Genomic DNA, 11,733 nt, shown 5'->3' with positions numbered 1-11,733 from the left:
GCGGCGGCAGTGGTCCCCCTTGGGTCGGAGCACCTCAGCTGGGTTCTGGGTTACCCCTGCCCCCGCCTCGTGCTTTTGAGAAGCCATGAGGCCTTTATTTCCTGCTCCCGCCCCCTCCGCTGCCTTCCTACTAGCTCCCACGGCCAAACAGCTTCTCAAAAGCACAGCGGAGGAGGAAGGGGGAGGGATAACATGGGGGACAGCTCAGGTGCTCTGCATGGAGCCTTTGTGCTCCACAAATGTTCTTGCTCACTAGCTCAAAAGGCACCACTGCCACGGGCGGGGGTGCTGATGGAAGCTTTGGCAGCTTCACCTCAGCTGCAGCCTTGGCGGCAAATCCGGCAGGGCTGTTGGAGGAGGAGGAGGAGGAGGCAGCAGATTTTCCCCTCAGTTTCCGGAGCCTGTGACAGAAATCACTGTGCACAGTTAGAAACGGCTGCGCGGTGTTTTCTTGCCACGTGTGCAGCCGCGCAGCCGTGCACCTTAGAGGGAACAGTGCCCCAGGAACACTCTAAGAGCTTCCCAAAGCTCTGCATGCCCCCCCTTTTTTGTTAAAAACCGAGCCCTGCAGAGTGCAAAAACATTTTTTAAAATTTACCTTTTCAAAATTATGCTGCCTCTTATATTCCAGTGTGTCTTATAGTCCAAAAAAATACGGTAGATGAAAAACGTGGGAACCTTCAAAGTTGTTTTTCACCAGAACTGGGCCAATATGATATGCCTAATAAAGCTATTCTTTGAGGAAAGCACCTGCCTCGGAGTTTTGCCTGCTATGGGTATATTAGTTGGAATCCTGACAGCTGGCTTCGGACCTAAAGTGGAACTACAACCTCTGAGTTCCTGGACTGGTGCTTTAACCACTAGACCAAACTGGTTCTCTCAAGAATAAAAGTTGCAGAGTCAAAAAAGAACATGTCAAACTGGGTACTCAGCTTTGCCAGCTCTGAGGACGTTCAGGGTCCAAGCTCTCGGAGAAGTTCAGAAGGTCCAAAAAAGAGCAAATATCTAATTTTATGGAACCGCAGGACTCCTCAAGGCTGACCCCTTTCTCTGACTGCCCCATGGCTGGGAAAACATGTTTATCCCACAGAGCTAGCACCTGTTTGCTGACCCCTGGATCAAGCTACCTTCCTAGTATAACATCCAGCTCTGATTTCGCTTTCCCGGATCAGCGGAGATTTCTCAGAAACGCTTCAGCTGAACCGGAGCTTTCACTTTCGTTTTCAACTTTCCCATTCTGGGTTCCCCTCACGGGAGGAGAGAGGCAGGTGCTCCGGCTGACCTTAGAAAGAAACAAGGCCGAGACACATGAAGGCTGACAGAGGAGTACAAATACAGAGTAGGCCAAAGGTGACTCAAAAACAGGAGCTGGGAGATGGGCCTCGGAGTCCATGGGGACGATCCCTTAAACACAAACCAGCCGTAAAAGCCAAGACGATCTTTGGTTGTATCAAAAGAGGCATAGAACCAAAATCACAGGAAGGGTTAGTACTGCTTTCTAAATCTTTAGTAAGGGCACTGGGACCCTGCATCCCGTTGTGGTCACCGCATTACAGAAAAAAGATGTTGAAACATTGGAAAAAGCGCAGAGAAGAGCAACTAAGATGATCAAAGGCCCAGAGACTAAAATATATGAAGAACGGCTGCAGGAACTGGGTATGTCTAGTTTAATGAAAAGAAGAATGATAGCAGTCTTCCGATATCTCAAGGGCTGCCCCAAAGAAGAGAGGGTCAGCCTATTCTCCAAAGCACCAGAAGGCAGGACAAGAAACAATGGATGGAGACTAATCAAGGAGAGAAGCAACCTGGAACTCAGGAGAAGCTTCTGAACTGGCAGAATAACCAACCAGTGGAACAATTATTAATAGTTCCATTAATTAGTTATTAATTTTAACAATGAAGTAATGTCATTAATTATTAACTGCTAATAATTAATATTCATCCCAAAGGTACTTTTTCAAGAGGCAACTGGACTTTCTGGTTTTTCTTTGAAAGTGTTTCTCTTCTAACCCAAAAAGCTTCTTCAGTTCTCTTAATTAATATCAATAAATAAATAATCATTAGGTCACGAGGCGAGGGCTGGATTAGAACACAGAACAGAAGGGGGGTGGAATGCAGAGCTGTGGCCCTTAGCAGATTTGCCACCTTGGAAAAGAAGCTCAGTTGGAAAAACTCTTTGAAAGAGGAAGACAACAAGGAGGAGGCATTTTAATTTTCTTGGTTCTTTCAATCTGCTTTTAACATCTCTTCTGTGTAATAAGGAGCATCCTCATTCTTATGCACCAGCTCATCAATCATGGTCATCAGTTGGCCACCTGAGCCTCACGTTCGTCTCCTTCGGCCTTTTTGTTGAAAGCAAGGATTCCCATAGTGGGACACTTGATCCCTAAGGAATCTCCCTCAGAGAGGAATCTCTCAACAGCCTTCCCTTTCAGCTCCTCTTTGTGAGCAATAGCAATAGCAGTTAGATTTATATACCGCTTCATGGGGCTTTCAGCCCTCTCTAAGCGGTTTACAGAGTCAGCATATCGCCCCCAACAACAATCCGGGTCCTCATTTTACCCACCTCGGAAGGATGGAAGGCTGAGTCAACCCTGAGCCGGTGAGATTTGAACAGCTGAACTGCAGAACTGCAATCAGCTGAAGTAGCCTGCAGTGCTGCATTTAACCACTGCGCCACCTCGGCTCCTGACGAGAACAAGACGATCGTATAATTATTGCCTTTAAGGCAGGGGTGAAATCAACCTACCTCCGCTACCCGTTTGCAAAGGGGAGCTCGTGCATGCATATGTTTTGCTTGCATGTGCCACTTCCGTGCATGTGCAGGACCTACCACACATGTGCAGAGAGTCAAAAACAGGGCATGATGACATCCGGGTGGTTGGGCGGAGCTTCCCGCCACCAGCGCTACCGATTCACCCGAACCGGTGAGAACCGGCTGAATTTCACCACCACCGCTTTAAAGTTGAAAACCTCTTTGATCAGCTTAGCCGCTGCCTGGTCCTTCTGGGTGGAAGAGCCAAGACGAACGGACGACAGAATAAGGTGGGGACCTGGGCAGCAAAGGTTGACAAAGTCCGTAATTTGGTTTGTCGAATAGAAGTAGTAAAACGCTGAGGACCAAAAGCTAGAGATATTGACAATGCCGGGTGTATTGAGAACCATAATCTGCCTGCCCTTCAGTCACGTTGCCTCCTTTTGGCACATTTTGGTGGCCGAGCCTCATTTAAAGTCTTTGCGTCCCAGAATTGTGTTTCCCATTGCACTTTTCCCACGTCCACTTTTTCCCTTCAGGACGATCCTAAAATAAGAAGAGACCCACAGGTAGGGGACAGACAAGCAGAGCAGAAGAGCTCCTGGTGGTCAAATTGAGGACTCTCAGAATGGGAAGTGTCTCTTGAGGCCATCTAGTCCAGCCCCTGCTCAGATCAAATCCCCATGCTAGAGTCTTGCAGGCTGTCCGACCTTCTCAAGGTCAATGGTCCTCCTGCTCTCCAGCATCTTTTAAGTTTAGGAATCACTCCAAAGAGTTGGGACTACTTTCAAAATCCAAGAAACACGGTTGGTTGCCCACCTGGCTGGGCAAATTGGCTCCCTTTGGGAGAGGGGGGATCTCCCTGGCCTCAAAAGCCTGCAGATCCACTGCCCAAGTCAGCTGTCAATGACCCCATTGGGATAGAGCTCAAAAAGACCTTTCAGGTCTTCTAGTCCAACCCCCTGCCCAAGCAGGAGGTCCTATACATAAGGGTCCCTTCAGATGCAAGTATCCTGTCTGAGGGGGCCCCTGTGGCCCAGCAGACCCTTTCAGAGATCAGGTGTGGCCATGAGGGAAGACATCGGAAGCCCCCCTCCCTCAATGACTGGATCAGGGGCCACTGTTGCTCTATGTCAGGGGTGTCAAACGCAAGGCCCGCAGGCTGGATCTGGCCCATGGGGTGCTTAAATCTGGCCCATGGGGCAGGCTTAGAAATATCAAAGCCCCCCTGGTGCCTCTGGTGGTTAAAATGGGCCATGTATGGTCCCCCCTGTACCTCATTTTCACCCTCCATGGCCTCCTGCAGCGCTCTGCTGGCTGAAAACATGCTGTGAAACAATGCCAAAAACAGGTGGAAAACAGGCCAAAAATGGGCCTCAAAATGAGTAGAAAATGGGCCCCAAAACAAACTGAAAATTGGCCCAAAATGGACTAAAAATGGCTCAAAAACGTGCTGCAGGAGGCCATGGAGGGCCAAAACAAGGGGCAGGGGGACTGTGCATGGACTCCCACACCCCATTTTGGCCTGCAGGGTGCTGCAAGAGGCACCGGTCACTCCCACTCCAGTGCCCCCTCCCGCCACCCTTGTGGAGAACTACAATGCTGATGCAGCCCTCAAAGAAATCCAATTTAACACCCCTGCTCTATGTAGAGTGGGGCAGAAGCCGCTGCAGTCCTGACGGGATGAGGAGGGGTATGCTATGACCTAGCTCACCCTGCCCCCACCTTAACTTTTATCATCATGGCACACCTCAAGAAGGGATACGTGGTCCACTCAATTTGGGGAGAGGGCTGTGGGATGAATAGCTAGGGAAGAAAATTAAGGACTTGGGAGTTCATTTATCCTTCCAACAAAAGGCCAACATCCAGCATTTCAGGGTTTCAGAAACAAACCACTGGCTTAAAAATTGGCCATCCAGGGAACTTTGGTTTCCTAGACCTGGGTCTGGTCTTAAATAAAATTTAAATTTTCTCCAGTAAAAAGTCCCAAAGTGGCCTCCAGGTAGAAATGAAACAGTCAATTTTGTCAAAACATTCAATTTGGCCATCTCTGCCAGTTTCATCCAATTCACCATATATTCTGCAATGTTAGTATTTTTAAGTCCTTTTGCTTTTGTTCATATAATAGATGCTGCTGTATCTCATATATAAAATCCAACTTTTAGAAGATCTCTCAATCTGCTGATTAACCCCTGGATGGTGGCGCAGGCTGTCCAGAACACTAGTTTATTTTGCTAGCACTCTGCCAGTGAAAACTGAGATTGGGAGGTGCACTCCATTTTCAGCTGCAATGACCTCCTGTGGCACTCTGCCTATGAAAACGGCCGCCACCAGGTTGCAGATCAGCACCTGTCGGGCTGGGCTGGGCCAGGGCACTGCTGGCCAGCCCTTTGCTGTTTCCAGGGCAGCCCCGTGGGCCAGATTTAAGCATCCCATGGGCCGGCCCCAGCCCTGGGCCTTGAGTTTGACACCCCTGGTTTAGACAGAAAAGTTCTATGTATCACAGTTCACACCTTTAAATTTGTAACCCCCCAAAGTGCAGGATCCAGAGAGTTGAAGAGATGCATGAAAGGGGGTTGGGTAGGGAGCAGGATCAAGATGGGCCAGCCTCCAGGGCAGTGAGGAGGGGGTGTCCCTCTTTTCGGGCCTCTCCAATTCCTCCCTGTGTCTTCTGGGGAAAGGGAGTTCCTGGCAATCTCTGAGCGAGGCTGCCTTTTCATTGGCTGATTCTGTTTCGCTTTTTATCCAGAAATCCCGAGTTTTGTGCTGTGCGATGTGTCTGGAAATGGCTGGAGGCATCCGAGGTAAAGTCTAAAGGGCCCTGGAAGGGTGGCAGTGTGGGGTGGAAGCAACTGTCCTGGGTGGAGGGACTGGCTGTGATGGCCGTAGGCTGCTGACCTGGTCCCCTTCTTTGTCTCCCCTCACATTTTTGGTTGTAGGGCCTGAACGGAGGATCATCCTGATGGGAGAAAGCAACACGGGAAAAGTGCAACAGGAAACACAATCCTGGGAAGCTAGGATTTGAATACCGTTCGGCCAACAAAGTTTGCCAAAAGGAGGAGACGTGGTTGAAGGGCAGGAAGATTGTGGTCGTTGATACACCTGGCTTGGCTGATACGCCTTTTCCTGTGTTCGATCTTTGGAATTCACTGCTTTACCATAATTATATTACAACTGAAATTACAGAGTTTGTCATCTTCTGCTCCCCAGATCCCCACGTTATTCTCTGGGCCATTCGTCCTTTTTGTTTCATCCACAAGGAAGCAGCTCAGGTGATCAAAGAGATTTCGAGCCCTAAAGGCAAGAATTATGTGATCCTCTTGATCACTCACAAAGAGGACCTGGGACGGAAGGCACTGGGGGAATTCATATCCGAGGGAGATCCCTCTTTTAGGGATCAAGTGCCCCAGAGTGGGAGCCGGGTGCTTGTTTTTGACAACTGGGCCGAAGGAGAAGAACGAGAGGCTCAGGTGGCCCAACTGATGACCATAATTGATGAGCTGGTGCAGAAGAACAGAGATGCTCCTTATCACACAGAAGAGATTTAAAATCAGATTTAAAGAACCAACTAAATAAAAAGCCATCTCCTTCTTGCTTTCCTCTTTGAAATAGAGACCGGAAAAGCTTTCTAACTGAGCTTCTTTCCAAGGTGGCAAATCTGTCAAGGTCAACATCTCTGCGTTTCACTCTTTCTGTTCTGTGTTATAATCCAGCCCTCACCATGTGACCTCCAAAGAACCCAAGTCAGAGATTCGTGGCTGAGCCAATTCCTTCTTCCAGAAACATGGTTTTTCACCTTGGGGTTATAGGACTTTCTTTAAGGCCACCTGAAGATCCCCCACTCCCACCCAAGGATCAGTAATTCTTTTAGAGTCAGGTCCCTTTGGAAGCTCTTTTGGGCTTCCCACCCATCAGTCCTTTGAGGTAGACCAGGCTGGGAAGCCACCAACACAAGAAATACTAGAACTTTATGTTACAGAGGATTATACTAGCAGAATCGTGAAAAGATTCACTCCCTCTGATATCAAAGAGCATCAAGAGATGGCGGTCTTGAGGTATTTTCTCACCCATTCCTGTTTTCCTGGGGCAACTTCATGTTTTCTTAATAGCTGCCACAATTTTCTGCAATGCAGTCCCTGTAGTCCTTCCAGGGGTCAATGTGGACTCACTAGAGGGAGAGCATTGGTGTTTCAACCAGAGGTCTTCTTATTAAATCTCCTCCTTTCTTACAAAAGAGGTTGTGTCTTTTTTTCTGCCTGTGGGGGAGGTCTGGTGTGGTTGGTCCATTCAGCTGAATTTATACCATTCTATAATGTACTCATAAGGCAGAGGTAGTCGAACTCTTAGAATGGGTGTCAGTGTTCCAAATATCATCCAGAAATAAATCCAAGGCAGAACTATCCTTAAACTTCCAATTTAATAAGAGAGACATGTTGGCACATCTGTAGCAATCCCGAATCTGAAACCTCCTGGGTTCCCACCCAGTTGAAAGTTCAATATCTTGCTCCCACACCCACAAGTTCATCACACGGTCCAATCTTCGTCTGCCACACTGGCATTTCCACCCATCTCGTTCTGGTCAGGTGCAAGGGAGCAGAGACAAAGGATGACCTTGGGCTTCTAGAAAGGAATGACAACAACACATTCTACAATTCTACTCCTTACTATTCCCCCTCTCATTTACTACACTAATGAAACAGCATAGAGAAATAATACAGAATGTGGCGGGCCAAAAATCCTAAAATGAATACAACTGCAGGCCTGACAATGGGTTCCTAACCTGAAAAGATGTTGGAGAGCAGGAGGAATGTGGATCTTGAAAAGATCTGACAGCCTGCAAGGATCTGGGTGGGGGGGAGGTAGTTGCTCTGAGCAGGGGATAGACTAGATGGCCTCAAGAGACCCTTCCAGTTCTGAGATTCCCCAATTCATCCACCAGGAGCTCTTCTGCTCTCCTTGTCTGTCCCCAGGGTCCCCATTAACAGTAACAGGGTAGGAAGGGACCTTGAAGGTCATCTAGTCCAATCCCCTGCTTATGCAGGAGACCTGTACTAGGGATTCAAACCACCGAACTGATGACCTTTATAATCAACAAGCTCAGTGATTAAGCCAGTCTGTCCCCTGCTTGTTCGGCGCCCAATCTGCAATCGATCAATTGATCAATCAATCGATCAATCAGAGTAGAGCCGGAGGGGACCTGGGAGGTCTTCTAGTCCAGCCCCCTGCTCAAGCAAGAGATCCTATTCCATTTCAGACAAGTGATTGTCCAGTCTCTCCTTAAAAACCTCCAATGAAAAACTCAAAAACCATAAGGCCTCCCTGCACCTTCCCCTCCCCTCTACAATCCAAGGAACTGAGGAAGCAAAAGCATCTAAACCAGGGATCCTCAACCTCCGGTCCGTGGACTGGAACCAGTCCTCAGTATGCTAGAAACTGGGCTGCACAAACGAGTGAAGCCCCATCCATGGGATACAGGCAGCCCTTGAAACCACGGTCCCTCCAGTCCAGGATAAACCTCTCTCCACAAAACTGGTCTCTGGTGCCCCAAAGGTTGTGGGGCACTGATCTAAACAGCAGGAAAGCGAAAGTGGACTCGTGTGCCTGCACTGCCAGGAGACCAAGTGATTGAGGGGTGGGGGAGAAACTGAAAAAGCCCCCGCCTCATTCAGCCTCAGTAAACAGGCAGGGTGCTCAATGCAAAATGGAGCATTTCTCCCCTTGGTTTTTAAGTCACAAAGGGTGTTTCGGGCTGAGGTCTCCCAGCCCTCCGTCTACAAAAGCCGGCTGCGCTTCTGCTTCTCTCTTCCCCATGCTTTGCAAAGGGCTCCCCCTGCTCCCCCTCCCAGCAATCAAAAAGAGGGGGAGGAAAAGCTGCATTATTAGTAGTGGGTGATGACTGGATACTCCAGGACTCCCCTTTGAAACCCCCACCTGCTGAAACAGGGGCTCTGCTTAAAGCAGCCATGGATTCCCGACAAGGGTCAGGCAAATGGGCTGTGGAGTGTTACCCTTTTTTCCCGAAAATAAGCCCTCACTGAAAATATTGCAACACAGCAGCAGCCATGAGGTGACCCTGCTCACCGCTTCCTGCACCTCAAAACTAATAAGACCTCCCCGAAAATAAGGCCTATTTCAGGAGTCAAAAAAAATAAGACCCTGTCTTATTTTTGGAGAAATAAGGTACCATTATTATCAGGGTTAATAATCATTCATTTTAATTACTAGTAATAATGATTAAGTACTAATATAATTAACTCATTATAAATTAATAATCATTATCAGTATCAACCAAGTGGAAAGAAGTGACTTCTGGTTTGATCGAAGGGTCGTTTTTTTGTCCTCTGGAGTATTCAGGGAAGCTTCCTGAAGGTCCCTGAAGGCTCTGGAGGACTAAAACCAGCCCTACAAGCAAACCGGAAGCCAAACTTCCGGTTTGCCCAAAGGGCCTGTTATTTTCACTCCTGAGGCTTCAGGGAGGATCCTGAAGCCTCCGGAGGGCCTCTGGGGGAGCGGGGTAGACTGTTTTCGCCCTCCCATGCTCCTATAAAGCCTCTGGAGCCTGGGGAGACTGAAAAAAACGTTGGCTTTTCCAGCAAGCCAGCCTGGCCTGAACAAAACAAAATAAATTATTGCTCACTGTTAATTTTAATTTGAATTTTTTTTAAAAAAAAATCTCATTGTCAATTTTAATTGGGTTCTATTTAATTTTTTAAAAATTGTATTTGTATTTCCCTTTATTTGTATGCCGCCCTTTTCCCTGGGGGGACTCAGGGCGGCTCACAGTTCAAAAAACGGGGGGGGGGGAGGACAAACAATTTCTAACATACAGACAATACATCATTATTAAAAACGCAACAGTCACACAATTCGAGTGGGGTTAGAATCTTAACTCCAGGCCAGCCGGGACAGCCAGATCTTTAGAGCGGCGCGGAAGGACTGGAGGGTGGTGAGGGTCCGAATCTCCATGGGGAGTTCGTTCCAGAGGGTCAGAGCAGCCACAGAGAAGGCTCTCCTCCGGGTAGTTGCCAGTCTACACTGGCTAGATGATGGAATTCGGAGGAGGCATAATCTATGCGATCGTATCGGTCTAGTGGAGGTAATTGGCAGTAGGCGGTCTCTCAAGTACCCAGGTCCAATACCATGAAGGGCTTTATAGGTGATAAGTAGCACCTTGAATCGCACCCGGAGATCAACAGGCAGCCAGTGCAGCTCATGGAGGATAGGTGTTACGTGGGTGAAGCGAGGTGCACCCACGATCGCTCGCGCGGCCGCATTCTGGACTAGCTGAAGTCGCCGAATGCTCTTCAAGGGCAGCCCCATGTAGAGCACATTGCAGTATTCCAGCCTAGAGGTCACAAGGGCACGAGTGACTGTTGTGAGGGCCTCCCGGTTCAGGTAGGGACGCAACTGGTGCACCAGGCGAACTTGGGCAAATGCCCCCCTGGTCACAGCTGACAAGTGATGTTCAAAGGTCAGCTGTGGGTCCAGGAGGACTCCCAAGTTGCGAACCCTGTCTGAGGGGCGTACAGTTTGACCCCCCCCAGCCTGAGAGATGGAACACTTGTCCAATTCGTGGGAGGGAAACACAACAGCCACTCGGTCTTTTCTGGATTGAGCACAAGTTTGTTGACCCCCATCCAGTCTTTAACAGCCTCAAGACCCTGGCTCATCACATCCATCGCTTCGTTGAGTTGGCACGGGGTGGACAGATACAACTGAGTATCGTCCGCATACTGGTGGTATTTTATCCCGTGCCATCGAATGATCTCACCCAGCGGTTTCATGTAGATGTTGAAAAGAAGAGGGGACAGGACCAAACCCTGCGGCACCCCATACGTTAGGGGCCTAGGGGTCGATCTCTGCCCCCCAACTAACACCGACTGCGACCTGTCCGAGAGGTAAGAGGAGAACCACTGTAAAACAGCGCCTCCCACCCCCACCTCCCACAGTCATCGCAGAAGGATACCATGGTCGATGGTATCGAAAGCCGCCGAGAGGTCAAGGAGCACCAGGATGGAGGCATGGCCTCCATCCCTGGCTCTCCAGAGATCATCGGTCAACGCGACAAAAACTTTTGTATTATGTGTTTCTTTTAATGTTGTACGCCGCCCTGAGTCCTTGGAGAAGGGCGGCATATAAATCTAATAAACCTGAAACCTGAAACCTGAGAGAGAGGCATGAGGGGAAAGAATGAAGAGGGGCTGAGGGGGAGGGAGAGAGAGAGGCTGAGGGACAGGTAGAGAGAGGCCTGAATGAAAGGTAAAGAGAGGCAGCCACAAGGGAAAGGTTGAGAAGCCTGAGGGAATGGAAGAGAAAGGTAGAGAGAGGCCTGAAGGAAAGGGAGAGAAAGAGGCTGATGGAAAGTTAGAGAGAGAGGCCTGAGGCAGTGGTGGGTTACAAACGGTATGCTTCGTTACGGGTGTACCGGTGCCTGCCGGAAGCATCAGGTACCATTCCGGTACGGTGCTCTGGAGGGCCCACCTGCCCTCCCATGCTCCTTACCGGTATTTGAGCTCTTTGGAGCTTCCGTACGGAACCTACAGCACCAGTGCAATGCTCTGCCAAGCCGCTGGAGTGTCACGGAGGTGTCGCAGAGCATCGCAGGTGGTAAGTACATATGTGCGCTGTGTATGTGTGCGAGTGTGCTGCATGCTTTCATGTGGTGGATGCCGGGCACCATTGCACTGTACCGGTTGCAACGGGATCCAGAATCCACCAATGGCCTGAGGGAATTGGAGAGAGAGGCCTTAGAGAAACGTAGAGAGAGAGGGGCCTGAGGGAACAGGAGAGAGAGAGAGAGCCCTGCAGGAATGGCAGTCAGAGATAGTGGCCTTTTGGAAAGGGAGGGAGAGACGATGAGGAAAACATAGAGAGAGAGAGACAGAAAGAGAGGCCTGAGGGAAAGGTAGAGAGAGACTGAGGACAAGGTAGAGAGAAAGGCCTAAGGGAAAAGTAGAGAGAGAGGCCCAAGAGAAAGA

At 49.3% G+C, this 11,733-nt stretch overlaps 1 pseudogene; it reads left to right on the top strand.

Moving 5' to 3' along the window:
* Positions 1-2,866: 2,866 nt before the first annotated feature.
* LOC148045691 (GTPase IMAP family member 9-like) lies at positions 2,867-6,362 on the top strand (annotated as a pseudogene).
* The last annotated feature ends 5,371 nt before the right edge of the window (positions 6,363-11,733 follow it).

This window comes from Thamnophis sirtalis, unplaced genomic scaffold (assembly GCF_051295495.1).
Source record: "Thamnophis sirtalis isolate CommonGarterSnake01/CBP01778 unplaced genomic scaffold, rThaSir2_p1.2 scaffold_4, whole genome shotgun sequence".
In the NCBI taxonomy this organism is placed as follows: domain Eukaryota; kingdom Metazoa; phylum Chordata; class Lepidosauria; order Squamata; family Natricidae; genus Thamnophis; species Thamnophis sirtalis.
Note: the sequence above shows the minus strand (reverse complement) of the source record. Positions and strands in the feature narration are given on the sequence as shown.